The following is a 22,961-nucleotide window of genomic DNA, read 5'->3' on the forward strand; positions in this document are numbered from 1 at the left end:
CCCCTTGGCCATCAGACATAGCTTCAAACAACCGTCTCATTATTTTACCCCCTTAAAAGTTAATTTATTGCCTGGAAAAGAGCTAGAGAAGTTCCTGAAGATGATGTCAGACTACGTTCCCTTTGCCAGCTAACTACCCTTAATTATAACATCATACCCATTGGGCGTGGATAAAAAGAACAAGCGATGTCTCTATGGTACCGCAGGACCCCATGACACAGATACTGCATTTGTCCTCAGAGTAGCAACACTCAGTGATAGGAAAGTAGGATTTCTACACACTGAATTCAGTCTAGGTACCAGAGAAACACTCAGAAGGCCTCTAAGACAAGACCAGATAAATCTCATGGTTGCTACCAGTAGACAACAAAATTAAAGACATTCTCCCACCCTTTTGAAGGTTTTAATATAAATTATGGAGAGGAAGACTAAAATATGTAGGAATATTGTTCTAACACCACGGAATCAGTAGCATAATTCACTCCTCAGTTGGTTGTGATGGCTTTCAGCAAAGAACTAAAAAAGGAACTTTTATAGATTACGTGCCTGCACCTTCATAGTCACGGCAGCCTCTGCACGGAGACACCACACAGAGATAAGATAGTTTTGTACTTACTAAAAAAGTTAAAGAAATAATAAAGGAGGAAAGTTACACTCTTCTCAGTTGGGAGAAAAGAACACATGAGCAGCGCCCAAGGCACATGCACGCTGGAGAGACGGCACTACCGCCCTGCCCGAGGACCCCACCTGCGTTGGCTGAGGTCTCCTTCCCTCTTCACAGCTCACAAAGTCCCATTAGGTCTCTAACGCTCTGCTTACATTTATGTTTCTTGTCTTTTCCCCCTAATGATTAAGTGTGTGCTATTCATTTTTTACATCTTCAGTAGCTAGCAATGTGTCTGAAACTAAAGAGGGCCTTGGCATATGTTGGATAAATATTTTATAATTTTAGTATTACCCAAGTGGCAACCAATTCTCTGAAGTCAATATGATTTGGAGATTTAATAAAGAAATTGGCTGCATATTTTAGAAATCTGAAGGTTAAAAAATATGGGAACAAGCAAAGCCCAGACCTAGACCAATCCCTGCCAAATAGTTAAATTTACTGATCTGTGTTCATTCATTCACTGATTGGGCCAGGCCCAGAGGACCTTTGGAAGCAAAGACATAAGGTGTAGCCCCTCCTCTGGAAGACACAAACATGGAAACAATAATGACGTTACGGTGATTACGGGCTACTCCTACACACGTATTTTTGTCATTGTAGATGAGAAGTTTTGTGAGAACTCAGAGATGGGAATGACAATACACTGATGGTGCCATCCCCCAAAGAACAAACACACACAACCAAAACACGCTAACGAATTGGCGGCTTGCTGAGAGCCTGGCGACCGTCGTCTCTACCCCTGTGACCTAACCCAACCCTGAAGCCACTGCCGGCTCCTTGGAGGGAGCCCAGCTCCGCTTTCCTGTGGCTCCCATTGCTCAGCGACTCTGCCTTTGTTGACACAGATGCTCACAAATGTTTGCCGAGGCCATGGTCTGCACCAAGAATCTTTTCAGTAGAGGGTATACAGAAGTGAGGAAAGTGCAGAAGGTCCATTTTCTCAGCCCATTGGGGGAAAAGACAAAAAAATTAATACATATATAATATAAACTGGGAAAAGTGCTATGAAGTTCACAAACAAGGTGCTTGATAGAGGAAGTCCTATTTATGTATTTATTTATTTTCATTATCTATCTATTTATATTGAAGTATATATGATTCACAGTATTGTGTTATGTGTACAGCAAAGTGATTCAGTTATATACATATATACTTTTTCAGATTACTTTCCAATATAGGTTATTGCGAGATATTGAATACTGTTCCCTGTGTTATACAGTAAATTCTTGTTGCTTATCCATTTTATGTACAAACTACTGTTTGCATCTGTTAATCTCATACTCCAGATTTATCCCTCCTCCCCTCCCTTTCCCCTTTGGTAATCATAAGTTTGTTTTCTATGTTTGTGAGTCTGTTCTTGTTTTGTATATAGATTCATTTGTATTATTTTTTGTACGCCACACATAAGTGATACCATATAATACTCATCTTTCTCTGACTTACTTCACTAAGTATGATAATCTCTAGGTCCATCCACATTGCTGCAAATGGCAATACTGCATTCTTTTTCATGCTGAGTAGTATTCCATTGTATGTATGTACCACATTTTCTTCATCTATTCATCTGTTGATGGGCATTTGGGTTTTTTCCATGTCTTGGCTATTGTAAATAATGCTATGAACATAGGGGTGCATGTATCATTTCAAATTAGAGTTTTCATCTTTCCCAGATATATGTGCAGGAGTGGGATTGCTGGGTCATATGGTAATTCTAATTTTAGTTTTTTAAGGAACCTCCATACTGTTCTCCATAGTGGCTGTGTCAATTTACATTCCCACCAACAGTGCAAGAGGGTTCCCTTTTCTCCACACCCTCTCCAGCATTTGTTATTTGTAGACTTTTTGATGATGACCCATTCTGACTATTGTGAGGTGATACCTCATTGTAGTTTTTATTTGCATTTCTCTAATAATTAGCGATGTTAAGCACCTTTTCATGTGCCTCTTGGGCATCTTTATGTCTTCTCTGGAGAAATGCCTATTTAGGTCTTCTGGCCATTTTTTTATTGGGGTGTTTTTTGATATTGAGTTGTATGAGCTGTTGGTCTATTTTGGAAACTAAGCCCTTGATAGTCGCATCATTGGGAAATATTTTCTCCCAGTCTGTAGGTTGTCTTTTCATTTTATTTATGGTTTCCTTTGTTGTGCAGAAGCTTGCAAGTTTGATTGGATCCCACTTATTTATTCTTGCTTTTATTTCTTTGGCCTTAGGAGACTGACCTAAGAAAATATTGCTATGATTTATGTCCAAGAATTTTTTGCCTATGTTCTCTTCTAGTTTTATGGTGTCATGTCTTATATTTAGATATTAACATTTCAAGTTAATTTTTGTATATGGTGTAGGGAGTGTTCTAATTTCACTGATTTACATGAAGCTATCCAGCTTTCCCAACACCACTTATTGAAGATACTATCTTTTCTCCATTGTATATTCTTGTCTCCTTTGTTGTAGATTAATTGACCATAGGTGTGCCAGTTTTTCTGGGCTCTATATTCTGTTCCATTGATGCATATGTCTGTTTTTGTGCCAATACCATGCTGTTTTGATGACTGTAGCTTTGTAGTATTGTCTGAAGTCTGGGAGGGTTACATCTCCAGCTTTGTTCCTTTTCCTCGGGATTGCTTTGGCAATTCTGGGTCTTTTGTGGTTCCATATAAATTTTAGGATTATCTGTTCTAGTTCTGTGAAAAATGTCATGGGTAATTTGATAGGGGTCACATTAAATCTGTAGATTGTTTGGGTTGATGGCCATCTTAATAATATTAATTCTTCTAATCCGAGAGCATGGGATACCTTTTCATTCTTTGAATCATCTTCAATTTGCTTTATCAATGTTTTATAGCTCTCAGCGTATAGGTCTTTCACTTCCTTGGTTAAGATTATTCCGAGGTTATTTTTTTTGGATGCATTTTAAACAGGGTTGTTTTACTTTCTCTTTCTGATATTTCATTAGTAGTGTAAAGAAATGCAACTGATTTCTGTATATTAATCTTGTATCCTGCTACCTTGCTGAATCCATTTATTATTTCTAACCGTTTCTGTGTGGAGTCCTTAGGGTTTTCTATATACAGTATCATGTCATCTGCATATAATGACAATTTTACCTCTTCCCTTCCAGTTTGGATACCTTTTATTTCTTTTTCTTGTCTGATTGCTGTGGCTAGGACTTTCAATGCCAAGTTGAATAGAAGTGGTGAGAGTGGGCATCCTTGTCTTGTTCCAGAATTTAGCAGGAAGGCTTTCAGATTTTCACTGTTGAGTATTATGCTGGCTGTAGGTTTGTCATAAATGGCTTTTATTATGTTGAGATATGTTCCCTCTATACCCACTTTGGTAGAGTTTTTATCATGAATGGATGTTGAATTTTATCAAATGTTTTTTCTGCATCTATTGAGATGATCATGTGGTTTTTGTCTTTTCTTTGATTGATGTGGTTTATCACTTTGGTTGATTTGGATATGATGAATCAGCCTTGTGACACTGGAATGAATCCAGCTTGATCATGGTGTTTGATCCTTTCTATGTATTGTTAGATTTGGTTTGCTAATATTTTGTTGAGGATTTTTGTGTCTATATTCATCAAAGATATTAGCCTGTAATTTTCTTTTTTTGGTAGTATCTTTGTCTGGTTTTGGTATCAGGGTGACGGTAGCTTCATGGAATGACTTTGGGAGTGTTCCCTCCTCTTCAGTCTTTTGGGAGAGACTGAGAAGGAAAGGTATAAGTTCTTCTTTGTACGTCTGGTAGAATTTCCCAGTGAAGTCATCCAGGCCCAGACTTCTGTTTGCAGGGAGTTTTTAAAATTACAGATTCTATTTCACTTCTAGTGAACGGTCTGTTCAATTTGTCTGTTTCTTTTTACTCAGTTTGGCAGGCTGTATTTTTTGTATTTCTGTAGTATCAATTATTATTTCTCCTCTTTTATTTCTTATTTTGTTTATTTGGGTCCTCTCTGTTTTCTTCTTGGAGATACTGGCTCGAGGTCTGTTGATTTTGTTTATCCTCTCAAAAAATCAGCTCTTGGTTTTATTGATCCTTTCTATTTTTTTCTTTATCTCTATTTTATTTATTTCCTCTGTGATCTTTATTATTTCCTTCCTTCTGCTGACTTTGGGTTTTGTTTGTTCTTCTTTTTCTAATTCTTTTAGGTGATAGGTTAGGTTGTTTATTTGAGATTTTTCTAGTTTCTTGAGGAAGGCCTGCATCGCTGAAAGGAAGCCCTTTTTAGGGAAGGCCCATTTGAGGAGTTAACAACTAGGCTAAGACTTAAAGAATGAGAAGAAGCTGCTCATACCAAGGGCCAGAGCAAAAGCTTTCCAGTCCCAATAAATAGCACGGGCCAAAGTATGAAGGTTAGAAAGAGTCTGGTATATTTCAGCAATGAAAAAGAAGCTGGTGCTGCTCAAGCACAGTTAGCAAGGGGAGAAGAGTGGGAAAAAGTGTTGGGAAGGTAACAGTAGGGCCAGTTCATGCAAGGTTCTGTAGGCCATGCTAAGAAGCTTGGAGCTTATTCTAAATACAAGCTATTGAAGGATTTTAAGCAGGGAGGTTTTGTAATCCAATATATATTTTGAAAATGATCATTATGGCTGCTGAGAAGAACAAGAAGGAAAGCAAGACTATCAGTTAGGGGACTACTGTGGAGGCCTGGGTGAAAGATGGTGGTGTCCTGGACTAGGGAGTGGCTGGAAGGGAAGGAAATGAATGGACTTGAGATCGATTCTGGGGGGCTGAATCTATGGTATTTACTGACGGATTAAGAGAAAGGTAAGCCATTCAAGAATGACGCCCAGGGGCTTCCCTGGTGGCGCAGTGGTTGAGAATCTGCCTGCTAATGCAGGGGACACGGGTTCGAGCCCTGGTCTGGGAAGATCCCACATGCCGCGGAGCAACTGGGCCCGTGAGCCACAACTACTGAGCCTGCGCATCTGGAGCCTGTGCTCCGCAACAAGAGAGGCCACGACAGTGAGAGGCCCGTGCACCGCGATGAAGAGTGGCCCCTGCTCGCCACGACTAGAGAAAGCCCTCGCACAGAAACGAAGACCCAACACGGCAAAAATAAATAAATTAATTAATAAACTCCTACCCCCAACATCTTAAAAAAAAAGAATGACGCCCAAGTTGTGGCTTGAGCACTGAGCTCATAGACACAGAAAAGATGGGGGTGGAGGTTTCAGTTCTGGACATGTGACATCTGAGGCATCTGAGCTAAGAGAAGGGGCCAGGAAGCAGCTGGATATCTGCGCCCAGCACTCACATGAGGGACGGGAGCTTTGAGTCATTAGCACATAGCTGTTACTTAAGGCCACTGACATGCAGAAGGCTGCTTAACAGAAGAATTAAGGGAAAAAAAGGGCGGGGAGACCACAATATTTAGTGTAAGGTCGTGGAGTTGGTAGAGAAATAAGAAATTCAGATGTAGAAGTGGGAAAACTAGGACTCACTGGGAAGACACAGACATAATTCAGTAGGATAGAGCAAAAGGGATGTATATAGGGATGAAAACTTAACTACATAGTTAAAAGCAGTGAAAGATTGGCTTGCCATTGCATAATAAAAAGGGGGGAAGCTAAAATAGGATTCCAGAGTGAAAAGCAATGATGATTATACTGAGAGAAATCCAACTTCTTCCAAGTAACTCAGTAAACTTATAAATCTACAAAAATATGTTAGGGCTAGGCAAAATGTACTTCCTGGTAAATCCTATATCAAAGTGCATTATTCCATGTTTTCTTCTAAAGAGAAGGGAGGAAAAAAAGAAAATGAAATATTCTAGACTATGAGGTAGACCATAGATTGTAGTAAGAGAAGAATTAAAGTACTGCTCCTCTAACTGACATCTGTTTTGCCAGATTAAAACTATGCATGTTCAGAATTTCTTCAAATACGGTTTGGATACTAATTTGTAGTTTAAAATAGAAATTCTATTTGAAGAGAATGAAAAATAATTGGTGCAGAATGATCAAATCTGTACAAGTAAATGGTACCAAACCTTCCAAGTAAATGGAAGAACCATTTTTTTACTCTGAAAAAATAGCACATTTCTAATGTAAAACAGGTGCGCATGTTCTTAAGAAAATTTCTAATGGATTAAAAGTACAATTTACCCTGAATTATTATTAGAAAAAAAATTTTTTTAATCACTTTTTACTTTAAAGTGGACTTAGATCTATGTTCTAGGTTTGCAATTATCCTAAACGACTTATCTAGTTACTGAACGGTTTGGCTCAAAATAACATTTATCATTCAGTAGTTTACTGAACAAAGGCAATGTTGAAGTCTACTTTCAGAAAGGATTTTGTCTTTCAGATCAATAATTGGATGAGGGGAAATGTCTGAAGGCAAAATAAGTGATTGTTTTACAGTTATGTTGTTTTCCTTTTCTAAAAAAGTCCTCTGAGTTAACTGACTACACTTCATTCCCCTGCAATGCACTTGTGCACATTAACACTGCAAGACGCATACGAAATAAGAGAGGATGCATCTTTAATCCGTCTTGTCAAATTTTAAGAGATACCAATCAACCAAACACCTCGCTAATAGTCATGAGACTGTTGTCTTAATTAGCTGGTGATATTTTTGACTAAGAACCTCAGATGATGAAACTGTTCTCCCCTGTGTTGAACCAGCTTGGCCCAGACTAGCCTGTCCCGCAGTGACATGTAGATTGAATACAAATCAGACAGCACAGCTTTAAATCTGTGTTGCAGCTCTCATTTCCAATTCGAGAACTGTACTATAATCATAAGCTTCTGGTGGATGAAAGGAAATCAGCTCTCTGAATATTAGCTAATGCCACATTTGCAAGTCCTGAAGAGATCTGTGCTGTTAAAAAAAAATAGATCATTTCGCGTGAACCTATATATATGAATTGCTTTGTTCTGCTCAACTGATAGACGCAATGCCTGTGCTGGGATTAAACCCTTTTCATCATAAAACCTCATCTGGTTCGGAGTCCAAGTCCATCAAACCTTTTTCCTTTAAAGTCCCGCCTTTGATTCTACATCAATTTATTCAAACCGCAGCTGGGTGGCTGAAAACGAAAGGACAGCATCATTTAAACCAACCATGTTCTCAACTTGAAAGAAGGGCTATAATTAAAAAAATGGGCATAAAAGAATGGAAATGGGATAATATTTTTTAATGGTAGTTCAAAGGCCGACAGATGTCAGAGTCTTTGAAGATGTCAGTACACTGAGCAAGGAGTTGCCATGAAAGAGTCTGCCTGAGAGGTGAAGCAGCTTTTTAATGGCTGAAAAAACCCTTGCAGACACATCCTTGTGTTTTTAATTTGTCAGAGTTTCTGCAGTATTTTCTGATTAATGACACACGATTATAACTGCATAGCAGACATATTTTTATCCTCGGTTAAATGAATCGTTTACTCCACATTCTTTTAGAACTAGATAAGAATAGGGACACTTTCCTAGGAAGTCCCAAACTGTTCTGATCGCTTCACATATTTATGCTAATTTTGTGGGACTGGCCAAATCCAGAGTTACTGTATGTTGCCAGCTTTTGTTCTCTTAATAGTCTGTTGCTGGTAACATTATGATGCACATGTGGTAGTCAGAACGCGACTCACTACAGTTCCATTCTTTTCATGTACGTGGAACAATATGTGCTTGAATAATTAATTTGTGCACCAAGTCATGTCAAACCAAATTAATATTTAAAAACATTCCTGAGCTCCATCTAAACAACCATGGGCTGCCATAGGGTTTCAGGAGAGAAAGAGGTGCTTAGGGGGAAAAACTGCAGCCGTAACTGCAGTATGACGTTGATGCCCCTCGAAAAGCAAGGGCCCTAATACCGCATGTAAGACCCTGGGGCGCTGCGCTGGGTGGGGAGAGGCTCTAGGTCGTCTGACTCGTCGATCTGACTTGCTCTGCGAAGCGGCCTCACAGTATTCCTGGACAGCAACCACAAGCCACCAGTGAGCAGTAGCAGAAAAAGGCTTTCCCACCAAGGGCTGGCCTGTAACTGATACCATGACGAGGTGCAGGGGAAGCGCTCACAGCTCTGAAGGCACACGACGTGGGGTCAAGTCCCAGGCCCTCACTCAAGCGCCGCCCGGCCGGGTCTGCCCACCTTCTGTCAGAACTGAGCTCACACCTGCCCCCTCCCAGAAAGCCGGTGCAGGTGTCCAGCACGCGCGCTCTGCTCAATTCTCCTTCTCAGAATAAGCGAGACTCAGGAACACATAAAAGCAGGCCATTTCTAGTTGGAAACGTTCCCCTCCTGCAGGGCTACTTCTATTTCCACAGCTCGAAGCCTGGGCCCTGCCCTCCGCCGGCACCCTGTGCGGCCACGACGGCTCAGGCCCTGAGCTCACGCCTGTCCGCTTCGGAGAGCTGGCCTCCGCCAGTCCCGCAAGGGCCACCACGGAGGCGGCCCAGCAGCAGGGACCAGGGCCGGGGCTGGGGTGCAGGGGAGGGCGCCCTGACAGGCAGGAGGCGGTAACCGGCGCGCCCACGCGGCGGGAGACCCCGGGCCCTAGAGGACAGGTGCTCCTCGGGGTCACCCTCCTCAGGGAGGGGCCGTGGCCTCTGCCGTGTCTCTAGGTGACTCTCGGGGCGCCGCTAACCCCGGGCCTGACTTCGAGGCAGCGGAAGGTCCCACCTTGTCCTCTGCAGCTCCTGCGTCTGTCCCTGCCCCGCCCTCCACTGCCAGGCGCCCGGGTCTCCAGACCACAGCTCCCACCCTCGATGGTGTCCCACCAGGACAATATTCCTCGTCCGCCTCCTTTTCCACTCTTTCCATCCATCAAAACTCCCGCTTCTTCTTCAGTCTGATGGATTTCACTTTTTTAAATTTAATTTTTAATAAATATATAATTGACATATAACATTGTATTAGCTTTAGATGTACATAATGATTTTTAAATTGAGGTATAATTGACGTACAACATTGTATTAGTTCAGGAGTGCAACATAATAATTTGATGTTTGCATATGGTGTGAAATTATCACCACAGTAAGTCTAGTTAAGATCCTTCACCTCGCATAGTTACAATTTCGTGTGTGTATGTGACGAGAACTTTTTCTTTTGAAAAAGCCTTATTTTTTTATTATTATTTTTTTAATAAATAGGTTTTTTCTTTTTTTTATATATATATAGCAGGTTCTTATTAGTCATCAGTTTTATACACACCAGTGTACACATGTCAATCCGGATTTCACTTTGACGAGAGCCATTTAACAAGAAACCATTTCGTGATGCAGCCGCATGACGCTTACTTTCCTCTCCACCTCAGTGCTGTTCAGACCTTCCCTCCTCTGGGGAGTTCCCTGGCTCTTTCGGGCACACGCAGCCTCCTGACCGGGAACACGGGGCAGGTAAGCAGGGAAGGGCGATTCTCTCATTCGCGGTGCTCTGCAGACTTGCTAAATTGCCTGGCGGAGTGGGAGCTCTTCCAGCGCGGGCTGTGTCCTATTTGTCTTGTGTCCCTTCTCTCAGCGCAGTGGCTGGTGCATGAGGGTGCTCCGTAAATGAGGAATGAACAAAGAGGTAAGTGAAGGAATCCTTGGAGACATAGTTCCATCTTAAGAGAAATCACTTGTTCCTTTTTCCTCTATTCATTTAAGGTGTAAAAGCATTCACGAGTTACCTACTCCAGAAGTCGCCTTGCTGTGTAATATTTATCCGTTTTGAACACTGAAACGCACGCATGAGTGAGGCAGTGAAGGCGCGCACATTAAATAGGGAAGAGGGCAAACGAGAGAGGCTCCCCGTGGCGATTTCCAGCAGCCTCGCTGCTGGGCCCCGGGCTCTGCAGGGGCGCCGTCGGGTCATCTCAGGGCTGCGGGCAGCCTGTGGTCTCCTGTCTCCCGTGCCTCGACCTCGGAGGCTCAGACGCTGGGCTCCTGTGCGGGCCAGGACACACCCTGCTCCTGTGCGCCTCTCTGGCTGATCTCCAGGGCGTCTGCGACACCCTCCTCTGTCCCCAACCCGGCGGCTCTCCGTGGACCCCAGCCTCCCGGGAGCGGCAGCGGGACCGGAAGTGGGGCCGGGCGGGAGCCGGGCTGGCGTGGGTGCAGGTCAAGCACGACCTGCCACTCCGAGCCGCGCTGCGGCTTTCACCTGGGTCTACCTTCCCATCGCTGGCTTCCCTGATCTCAGAGCCCGTGTCCCGCGGCAGGACTGGGCCATGTGGAGTCGGTCCTTACGGACTGCTGCTCATTTGGTGCAGCCGTCTGTTTACGTTGTTTGGCCACGGTTCACAAATTGAAATAAGTAAACTAACATCTACAGGGTTATTTGAAAATATTTGCCCATTTCAAACTCTCACAAGAACCCAGGAGTCAGGCATTATGGCTCCTGAATCACCACTTTTTCTTGGTTCCCTTGCCCTCATCCTTGAGTCGTCTTCCCAGTCTTCTTGTTCAGTGCTATGTCCTCCATCTTCTCTTAGGCAATGAGTGTGGTCCACCCTCATTCCATTCTGACATATAACTGAGAGGGGGTCATCCTCCTGAGAGGGGGTCATCCTCACAGCTGGTACCTGTTGCCATCCATTCTGGTGACCCCCAAGCCTTTATTTCCAAAGGAGAGCTCTCCTCTGAACTCTAGCCTTATATTTCCAGGTGCCTAAGTGACATCAACACCTGGTGCCCTGTGCACATGGACCACAGCTCCGGCCTCCTCTCCCTCCCTCTCTGCCACATCAGCTTTCCCATCGCCAAAGCCTTGGCTAAGTCCCTCATCACCTGTCACTAGGATGACTCCCAACGAGCCGCCGAGCCTCCAACCTCACTGCCTTACGACTCTTAATCCTCTGCTTCAACTCTCCAGTGACTTCTGACTGTCGACAGTTATGATCTCTCCACTTTGTACTGGACACGCCTATCATAAAAAACTGGAGCATGTGACCTAGCATGTATATGTGTAAATCTGTAACACTACCATATTAATACATTCTGCACATGACAAAAACGTACACAAAATAGATGAAATACAAATACACATAAATGGAAGTTCTTTTCTTTCTTTCTATATCCTAATGGACCCTACTTGGGAGAACACTGTTCTAAATAATTACCAGAAGGGGTAACAAGTGTTGCAGGTAGGACCCTGAGGTAAGGAAATGGAAGACACAGAAATGGCAGCACAGATGGACAGTATAAACCCCAAGTTGGAGACCAGTATTCAAGGAGAGCTGGTCCTGACTTCCCAACATGGTGTAAAGTATTTTGCAGGTACTGATCATCCTACTCCTGTTTAGAATGCTTTTCCTATTCTAATTTGCATAGCAAATTTCTATTCACTAAAAACAACTCAATGCATATGGTATCAACCTTTTCTGATCACCTCCCCAGACCCTATCTCCCCACACTCCATAACTCCATCTCTTCTTTACCTGGGATCAAGGCACCTTCCTCACTTCACTGCACTTTGCTATACACACGTGTGTAACTCTAGAAGGCCTAAAGGCTGGGTCTGCTAGAGGAGGCCCTGAGATATAACTGCCCATTTCCACGCTGGTACTGTTACTAGTTCCTTACACACAAGGTGGGCAAGGCGGGCATGTAGGCAAAGTTTCCAGAGAGTAGAAAGCAGCCAGGAGGGTACCAACCTCCCTCCACCCCAAAGAAAGGGGAGCTAAGCATCCTAAAGGGCCCGATTAAATCATCACATGGATCAGGTGGCACCATCAGCAAAAGGGTGCCCCCATGGGGACCTGTGGGCCAGGGCAGGTTGTCCTTCCTACCAGGGGTGTTACTGTGTCTCTGCTCTATGCAGCCTGGATGTGTCCTAAGATGTACCCTCCGTCTATGTGAAAGGAAGGTATTCTTTGCCCCCAGATGTTGGAAGGAACCATACTGCCCTCCTATCATGACAGATGCACAAATGCCTGCTTCTCCATAGACTATATGAGCTGGAGGGCAGGGATCACTCTGTTTTGAATATTCCAAGGTTGACTACGGTGCCTGACACGTAGTGGGAGCTCAGCAGAGGACACCACTGAATGAATGACTGAATATCACAGATGTGGAAAACAATGATCAGAGATATGAAGTTGGTTACTCAGGTTTATAAAGCCAGTAAGTGGTCATGAACCAGCACCTTTGTTTTCATATTCGAAAGAAATTGATCACTGCATCTAGGCCCATACGTTATTTATCACCTGTATGCCAATGATGTCCAAATTCGTATTTCTGGAGTCTCAACCTGCATTTCCAACTCCCTGTCTGACGCACCTCCATCTGGATATTTAACGTGCAGCTCGAATGTAACTTGGCAACAGCAGAACTCTTGTTTTCATTCCGTCCTAATTGTCCTCATAGCTGGCACCATCATCTAACTAGCTACTCAAACCCTAACTCTAAAGAAGTCCTCTTTCCCTCACTCCCCATAGCTTACCCATCAGCAAGTCCTACTGCCAAATGCACACATCACACAGACACCCAGGACTGCCCGCAAAGCCTCACTGGCCTTTTAGAAGCGTGAGTCAGATCACGTCACCTTCCTGCTCAGAAGCCTCTCCTTGTCTTCCACTCGCACGCAGAGTCGAACCCAGCTCCTCAGAGGCCCTGCCCTTCCCGCACCTGCTCTGCTCCTGACACACAGGCTTCCTCTTCTCTTCCATCAGCGTAGACAGCTACCCTTGGAGCGGCCTCGCTGACGGCCAGCGAACAGTCACCGGGCATGGTGCCACAGCTCTGCACCTAACAGGGACTGTCACGCAATGCTCTCCTTGTTCAGTTGCGATTTGTGTTATCACCTGTCTTCCCCCATTCAAGTGTAAGTTCCTTTAGAGCAGAGGACTGATCTATCTTGTTATTTTCTGTAACCCTGAAAGGAACCCTCTTAGGGCCAGAGAGACCATTCCCTGCACAACCTGGGGCAACGTTCATGTGAAAGCCACCTCCTGAAGGTGTATACCCCAATCCCCAGGGCCTGGCACAGAACTGCACTCAACATATCTTTATTGAGTAAATGAATCAAGTTGAAGGAAGGCTGTGTCATAAGCAAATTCCATATACATAATTCTGCCTAATTTTGACAGATAGGAAAACGTATGTGGAAATAAATTTGATTTATACATTATCCAAAGAGTCACAATTATAAAAATGTTCAAGTCACAGAGTTCCATTTTGTCAATATCGATATGGAACAATGAAACTTTGAAGAGCAATCAGAACAGTCAACAATAATTATGATTTTCCTGAGAAGATTTACTCTGCTATTCCTATTTCTGAATTGAATTTTTTTAAGAAACACCGACTTTATGGCAATAGATTGTGATGTTTGCTGCATGTCGTACACCTCCACGGCTCTCAAAACCTGAACCAGCACAGTCACACAGGCTTTACAGGGGCCGGGGACACACAGGCTTTACAGGGGCCGGGGACACACAGCACCTCTTGAACTCAGGGCTTTTGTCTAACAACAGCCTTGGAAGCAATTTTTGAATAAATGAAGAACCAAAAGTTTTCCACCCTCACACTCTACTTCTCCTGTTGCACATGCCAGCAACATTTTATCTGGAGCTAGTGTAAAATTCGCCCAACAAGTGCGGATAACATTTACATTACAAAAATTAGCTTTTCAGGAAACATTTGGTAAACACATGCATTTTGTACGTTAAATGACATCTTTGCAAATAACGAAATAAATAAGGTCCCACTTGACCCTAGCGATCTGGGGTTTGTTTCATTAATAAAGACTGACTTAAGGAGTAAACTTAAGATGAATGAATCACCAGTTTAATCTTAACCTTTTTAAAGACCTACAACTTTCAAGTCCTTACTGGAAAATTCCCTCGTTTTAAGATGCTAGGCCTGGCTGGACCATTGCTGCATGTTCACTGAAAGCTCCTCTGTACCACAGAGCGATAACGTCACTGGGACACAAACACACCCATGTGTGCGCAAGCACACGCGTGCACACACACACACACACACATCGAGAGAACTGCTGCATTGCAATTGCCCCCACTAACAAGGAAAGAGACCCCAGATCCAGGCCACAAACTTCAGCAAACTTCATTATCTGAGGACACCATTAGCTCATTCTCAAATATTACTACTACTTTCAGGCTTTGACTTCACACCCGAGCAAAATAAATCCAAATGAACAGGAAAAATAACACACATTTTCAAACTCTGCAAGTCTAATTGTGTATTGTTTCTTTATGATTTCTTGTGATCTTTCCCCAACCTCTCAGTATACAAATACCCAAAAGTACTTGAGAGGTCAGGTAACAATTTAAAATAATTGTTAAAACAAGTGAAGAAAAATAACTTTCACTAAATTTTAATATTTGTTTCAATGGAAAAATATCATCTCAAGTTCCACATTGATCCATCAATTAAGTCTCAATGAGGCCACTTTTTATTATCCAAAAGTTTCCTTCTAGCGACAATATTTTCAAAGGTTTTCTCTACACAAATATTAAAGTAGTTTGAAAATAGACAATTATTTTCATGTAATGCCTTGCTCTCCTCCTCAAACGGGAGTTCAAGGTCTCCCCAACAGAAATTTCTGTGACTTTGCTCATGGAAAATGCTCAGGTGTTAAATATCTTTCGTATCATGCAACTAGGCATGATTCCAATTAGTCCTGAACCAAAGACAAAATGACAGTTTAATGAGCTTCAATTTGCCAGCTCTTTGAACATTTGATGATATCATCATTTTGCCAATCATTTCTTGCACTCTGTCTTCAACCTCTTGGTCCCCCAAAATTACCTCAAATATACAAATGAAGACATCAGGGATGTCTCTTAGGGAACTGAGTCAGAAACCCAAAAATGACTTTTCCAAGACATCAAGGAAGAAGAGCTATTCGTTCCATATTTCCTCCCAGATAACTTCTGCCAACTTCCTCAGTAATTTCATTTAGGCAGAGGCGAGGAGAAGGAAGGGCAAAACGCTAAGGGCAAAGGGCTAAACGAAGGCATTTTCCCGTATGTCAACGGGAATGACATCCCTCATACGGAATAGTGATTTATCGGTGGAGTATTTTATGTAAAAGAAAACTCTTCTGAAAGTTTTTCATTTTGACCAAAATTACTCTAGAACTCAGCTCAAACTGCATCAACATAATTTGTTTTTCTAATTGTTCTTTGTATTTCTATCAAGAAAGTCTCCAGGTTTGAACTTACTAAACCACCTCGACCTCATTTCGAGGAGGTTTTGACCAGCTGTTGCCATGTGATAGGATTCTTACAAGGATCCTTTTAGGGAAAAAAATGCCAACATTGAAGTCTTTGAGCTTTAAAAAGTCACTCCATTAAAAGGAATGGATATGTAATATTCCAAATTAGTATGTGAATATAACAGACATTCATCTATAGTAAACCATTCACAACAAACCATATTTCACCAATACTAAATGCAGATTCCTAAGCAATATTTTATAAAGATTGGTAGGTCCCACTGACCTAAAAGCTTACTGGATTCTTACTCTGGACATATCTTCTTATTTCAGTAATAATGTGAAAATCAAAAGTGAACCCATTTCAAAAGCACATTCATTTTTTCCATTCTACAAATTCTAAAATTTGTGGGAAGGAATTCTATTCCAAATAAAATATTAAGAAATGCATATCTCTTCAGAGTTTAGTTGGTTTCAGAATAGAGACACAGCCATGGCTGTCACTTTGGAGAAAGACTGAAACTACTGGCTAAGACCTGATTTGGATTTATATAGCCTGAGTTATGGGTATCATTGTTTAAATCTAGCAATGTATTAAGAATCCAAAATTGAAAAGGTAATGGAATTTATGCAGAATAAATGAAATTCAGAGACAATGAGTTCCTCCATGAGCAGGCGAATGGGCAGGGGAATTGGTCACGAGCGCCAGGTACACTACTAGTTATGTCACCTTGGGCAACTTACTGCACTTTCAGAATCTTTCCTCATTGATAAAATGGAAATACATACAAGTCATTTTCTGACCCAGGCAAGAAGGTCAAAACCATTTCCAAATAGGAAACTTAATCCTTATGGGGGACTAGAAGGGCTGGACGAGGTGATGCGGTGGAAGGGGCCAAGCAGAGAAATTCAGGACTGCTCTAGAAGGCACTGCTGACTCAAACCGGACTCGAGCAGCCCAGGTCAGTTACGACCGACAGCACCGTCAAGTACAGCAGCTCACTGAAAGAAACGCAAACTGAGATGAGAATCTCAGCATGGGAACAAAGGCAGCAGTGTCTCTCTCCCATGCCCGGCAGAGATTCACACAACCCTCTTCCTTTTTTGCCACGCCCAAGTCTCTCCAAAAATCTAAAACCTTTCTTGGAAGAGGCTGTGAGATAAAGAGCACTGAATTAAGAAGCCCTGGTTTGCTAGTTCTGTGACCTTGGGCAAGATAATGACCTTGGAACCACAGGTTCTTTATGTGTCAAATGAAAATAATTGGATGCAGTCATCTCTCGTGATGACTTAATCTGACAACATTATTGCTGGATACTCAGACACTCGATATGACTAAAGGCTTCTTATCTGTCGGAACACGCTGTGTACACAGACTTGTGTTCCCTTGCAGTCTCCCGGTTTTCACCACTGCAGAGTGATCACATTATACCCTCCATTGTAAACATCCTCAGCATTTAATCATTAAGAACAACTTAATGTTCTTCAAAAACAATTTAAATATTTCTTTAAAAATTCATTAAGTATAATGAGAACATAGGACAGATTTTTAAAGCAATCATTATTGATTGATATGAAGTTGTTATTGCAAATGGAATACTTTGTATGTTATTATTTGGAAGGCTTGTCTTGAAAAGGAATATTCTTTATCTAAAAGTGGACCACATGCCATAGAATGTGGTTTCCATGGTAACTGCCACATTTAAAAAATATGCACAGGACTAAAGATACATTGTATAATACTTCGATAAATGGATCATTCTTAGAGAAATCAATTTCCTTGTCTCAGCCTGTTTTTGTTTATTAAACTTAATATTTTTTCCACAATGAGGACTAAGTTGAATTATTTATAATAGTTTAATTATAGGTAGATATATGCTACTTTTGTGCTTTTAAGATGAAAATAATTACAGAATTTTAGAATTATTATGGAAAAAGAAAGCTGGTGACCTACCAAAAATGTAGACTTTACTTGAAAGGGCATCTTTCTCTATTTTCTCCTAATTAAGTACCTAAGAAATAGTATTCTTCTACACAGTAATATATACAATAATATATTAATGCAAATATGTTATTAGTTCATATGTAATTCTATTACATCACCATTGGATACTAATAAAGTGAGATCTTTGCATCAATGCATCTGTTCAGAATATAAGAAGGATTTTTGTCCTATTTGGAAAATTCTGAATAACCTATGTTTTTCACGTCAGAAAAAGAATATTTCCTCCACAGTCTTTTAAAAATGGCTTAGTTGGGAAAAACCTCTATTTGTATTTTAAACAAACACCGAAAGTTCTTGGGTTATTTTTTTTTTTTTAAACATCTTTATTGGAGTGTAACTGCTTTACATCGTTGTGTTAGTTTCTGCTGTATAACAAAGTGAATCAGCTGTACATATACATATATCCCCATATCCCCTCCCTCTTGCATCTCCCTCCCACCTTCCCTATCCCACCCCTCTAGGTGGTCACAAAGCACCGAGCTGATCTCCCTGTGCTATGCAGCTGCTTCCCACTAGCTATCTATTTTACACTTGGTAGTGTATATATGTCCATGCCACTCTCTCACTTCGTCCCAGCTTACCCTTCCCGCTCCCCATGTCCTCAAGTCCATTCTCTACGTCTGCGTCTTTATTCCTGTCCTGCCCCTAGGTTCTTCAGAACCATTTTTTTTTTTTAGATTCCATATATGTGTGTTAGCATACGGTATTTGTTTTTCTCTTTCTGACTTACTTCACTCTGTAGGACAGACTCTAGGTCCATCTATCTCACTACAAGTAACTCAATTTTGTTTCTTTTTATGGCTGAGTAATATTCCATTGTATATATGTGCCACATCTTCTTTATCCATTCATCTGTCAATGGATACTTAGGTTGCTTCCATGACCTGGCTATTGTAAATAGTGCTGCAATGAACATTGTGGTACATGTCTCTTTTTGAATCATGGTTTTCTCAGGGTATATGCCCAGTAGTGGGAGTGCTGGGTCATATGGTAATTCTATTTTTAGTTTTTTAAGGAACCTCCATACTGTTCTCCATCGTGGCTGTACCAATTTACATTCCCACCAACAGTGCAAGAGGGTTTAGGGCGTTAACTTTTAAAGCACTTCCGATCTAAAGATGTTTTGTAAGGGTTTCTGGAAGAGTCATATAGTGATAATACAGAAATGTAGGCTTATGACTTAAAATAAGTCTTTTGATTCATAATATCCACTAAATTGGATCTCCCAAAGCAACTGCATTTTTTGATGTTGAGGATAATGGAATTACCCATAAATTAAAATGAAAATTTGGCACATTAAAATAAACGTGCTAATTACATTTTGTGAAAGTACTTAAAGAATCTTAGGTTTTCCCACTGGATTTTATTCCCAAATGTTCTAACATATAGAGAACATCATCAATTATACTGGTCAGTGCCTTTTACATTAAGCCCCATGTCGTATACTTCTCTCAGAATTGAGCGTTAGAAAAAAAATCAACTGGTATGATTTCTTACATTAGATATTTAGAATTACACAATTCATCATGTTTCACTCTTCACTGTGGCTTCTAGGCAAGCTCAGAGCTAAAACTTGTACTTAACTGGAGCATTTTCTTTAAAAGTATGGATTTTCTGATGTGGTTAATATCATTTATTGCTTAATTACCATTTTCAGTTATATTGTATCTGTATGTGCTTATCATAAAATGCTGCCTCAAATCCTTTTTGAAAGTGCTTGGAATATAAAGAAATTAAAATCAAACGTTTTCAACAGAAAAAGTACTAGCCACCCCAAAGCCCAAAGGTCATGTATAGGTTCAACAATAGTGTTCAGAACATACATATTGTTAAATTCACCCTTCGAGTAATCTTTGAAGAATAATAACCCATACTTAATCCACTGCACACATGTACACACCCAGTTTATAAATGGACATTTTATCTTGTGCCCAGATTCCCAAATTCATGGAAAATAAAGTAATGTTATCAAGATATAATTTTTAAAATTGTCCTATCATAAACATCTTTTTTGGAAAACTTCTTTTTAAGTGTAAGAGAGAAAGAAGAGGGGCTCTAAAAATCCCACATTTTAGAATCGGCGATCGATGTAGCCTCTTACTGTGAGTCCGTACGGCAAAATCCAGATGATCTGTCTTTATTGTGCAAAACTGTTCATATTAGAATCATGATTCTCAGTTTAGGGAATCAAGACAGGCATCAAGATGCCAGCATTAGGCAAAACTCACCTCACTATATACAAATTCCCAGTTAAATGTATTTTCAGATGTCGCTGATAACCCTCTCCACTCTACAGATGGTGGTTCACAGTGGCTGCTGTGGTTCCTCTCACTACTCAATGCATCTGAACCTCAACAGCTCACAGAGACAGCTGTCCCAACATGGGGACACCCCCTCTGGGGCGGATCACAAAGGTGCTCTAGAACAGTCTCTACAGGGCTCATACACACCATTCACTTCAGCAGCAAACATCAAAGATCAAGCAGTCTCTGAGTGGTTCAGGGTCCTAAAAGCGCAACCAAGGCATCAAGGAATCTATGTTCTGTTTTTCTTCAAGTTCGAGGGCATAAACTGCAGAAATCCTTTCACTACATTGCAGTTCAAAAGCAAAACAAGAATTACATGAGGATTACCATGTTAGAAGAAGCTTTCCTAAGATGATCACAACAAAACTATAAAGTTCCTTTATGTTAAAAAACATGACAGAATCAAGCAAATCATTCTCCAAAATAACTTCAGTAAGAGGGATGTGGCAAATGAGAAACATTTGATAATGAGGTTGCAAATTTCCATATGTCTTGAAATCTACTGATCTGGATGCTTTTCCTTAAACATTATGACCTCAGGTACATACCAGACTGAACATCTTATATGAAGGTAGGAAAATTTAATGTGCATTTTAGCAAATGTAAGCATCACAACATAAACTCTCCCATCGTTGAAAATCAAGGAATTATGGCAAAAATATAATGTATGCATAGAATAATTAGCTAAATGCACCAAATAAAAAGAGAGAAATGGTTAATTGTCCTTAGTTGTATTACTGTATCTTATCGTTTCTCTATAAAACAAAAATTACTTGAATAACAACGCACCTGTAATAATTATATAGCATATTCACTGAAAGGGAGCTCCAGTTGATAGGATTCACCTTAAGGTAGGTGACTATACTTTATAACAATGGTTTTATTAGTATACAACCTATTACATAGTTGAAAGAAGCCGAAAGTAGATTTTTAGTATATTGCTTGCAATCAAGAATGTGACAGAAGAAAAGCAGCAAACAAAGCCATTGTACCCAGAATAGATATTTCACTGGTCCTCTTTTGCTTAAATATTCCAACTAGTCCTTTTTACAAAATGGCCTCCATTGCTAAATGGCAGCAGCCCGGCATGAACTGAAAATCAAATGTCTCCCTGGAACTCAAATAAAACATTACACAATCCAGTATTTAAGATACTTGTGTTTGTTCTGCATCACACCACAAAACAGTGATTTTTAAAAAGGCTCTTCTAATTTTAAAAAATATGTCACTTTGGTTTTTTTGAAATTTGTGAATGGAATTCAGAACCTAAAAGGTATTATGCATTAGATTATTTAGACCACAATCATGAAAAGATATATTTGGAAAATTTAGTACTTACCTGAGGAAACTGTGAATTAATAGCCCCAATAAATAGCCAAAAATGAATACAAGTTGTCAGCATTTTGGTATACACGATAAGATTTTTTAAAATATAATTTACTGATAAGAGTTTTTTAAAACTATGTTCTCTAAAAACAACTTAGTATAGCTTCTGCAGAAAATCATTTTCACTTTGATCAAGAATGCATTTAGCCTAAGTTTCCAATGCTTACTAGCATTCCCGGGACAGCAATTCCAATTGTTCCAAGAAAGACAGAAAATCTCAGAAATATAATCGTATGCTACAGCATTTGAAGAGGTCAGATTACTACTTCAATTAGAAGAAATTCAATTAATAACTTCATTATACTCTCCCTGTGGCTTAATTATATGTAATAATTCTAAAATTTCCCTTTTGTTATCATTGGATGAACCGCACCCTATATATGGCAGATACGACATATGCAAAGTCACAAAGATTTCCTCTAAATTTGGCCTCTGTTTGTCTCAGCTTTCTACAACACCATGAAAATAATTAGAAGTTGTATAAATTAATGTATTTAACCGTATCGATTATTCAATTCTACCATGCAAACAGATCCTACACTGATTCAGAACCCAAATATCCTCTCAGAGAAGACAATGGTAAGGCTTAACATCATCTTCAAAGGAGAATGTAAGTTTGAAAATATTCTTAACAAATTGTATGACTAACAATTAAAAGATCAGAATATATTTTATAAAGGCTCTAATGAGGTTGGTGGCAAAAATATAACACACGTTGATTTCACAGGAACCACCTGACTATTCTGGTACTAGGGCTACTACAATGACTACCTCTTAAATTAACAAACCCCCATAAAACAAATTTAAATAATTTTCCGAGAAATGCATGTGACTGACAAAAAAGCCTGTGCCTCCATCTTTATCCGAAGGTAAAACACAACCCAAGGTCATATGAAGATGACCAATAGCCCTATTCTTTGCCTTACCGTCTCCCGCCTTCCACTCAAAACATAACATCTATTTTAATCAGCAGTACTTTTATGTTTAGATAATTATGAAATTGCTTAAACACATATTATAACAAACAGAAGGTCTATTTCGCTGTTTAAAATCTATGTTATTTGGGGAGGAAGGATAACCAGGAAGAAGCTCATGTGTGGTGTGGATAATACGGCTAGATTTCAATGGGAGAGAGGTATTTAGACCTAGTAGATGGTATGGTTTTATTAGAAAAGAAAATTATCTTTTTATTGTTATCAATTGCTCTTCAATTTTTCTTTAATAAAATTTCACAGCAACCTCCTCAAGAGGATACACTAAAGGCCTTTGATTATATATACCGTAAAGAATGTATTGTACCCCAAAGAAACACACCCGATAAGATTTTTTTCCATCTGAAATTTATAAAGGTAATTTTCCATGCTGACAGTGCACATTCCATCCCTAAGTTTGAAGAGTCAAATGCTGCCACAGCTGGGGGTTATTCTGCAAATGGCCTCCAGCAGGGACTGCAGGGGTGAGGCAGGAGGCGTGGCGTGCTCATGGTGGGTAGCC

General features: G+C 40.6%; 1 protein-coding gene across 1 annotated transcript in view; it reads right to left on the minus strand.

The window, feature by feature from the left end:
• CEP112 (centrosomal protein 112) overlaps positions 1-22,961 on the minus strand; it is a gene marked incomplete at its 3' end in the record, with an annotated part of 254,693 nt that overhangs the window by 33,725 nt on the left and 198,007 nt on the right. The gene's annotated exons all lie outside the window — the stretch shown is intronic.

The sequence above is a fragment of the Hyperoodon ampullatus genome (assembly GCF_949752795.1).
Source record: "Hyperoodon ampullatus genome assembly, chromosome: 19".
Lineage (NCBI taxonomy): Eukaryota > Metazoa > Chordata > Mammalia > Artiodactyla > Ziphiidae > Hyperoodon > Hyperoodon ampullatus.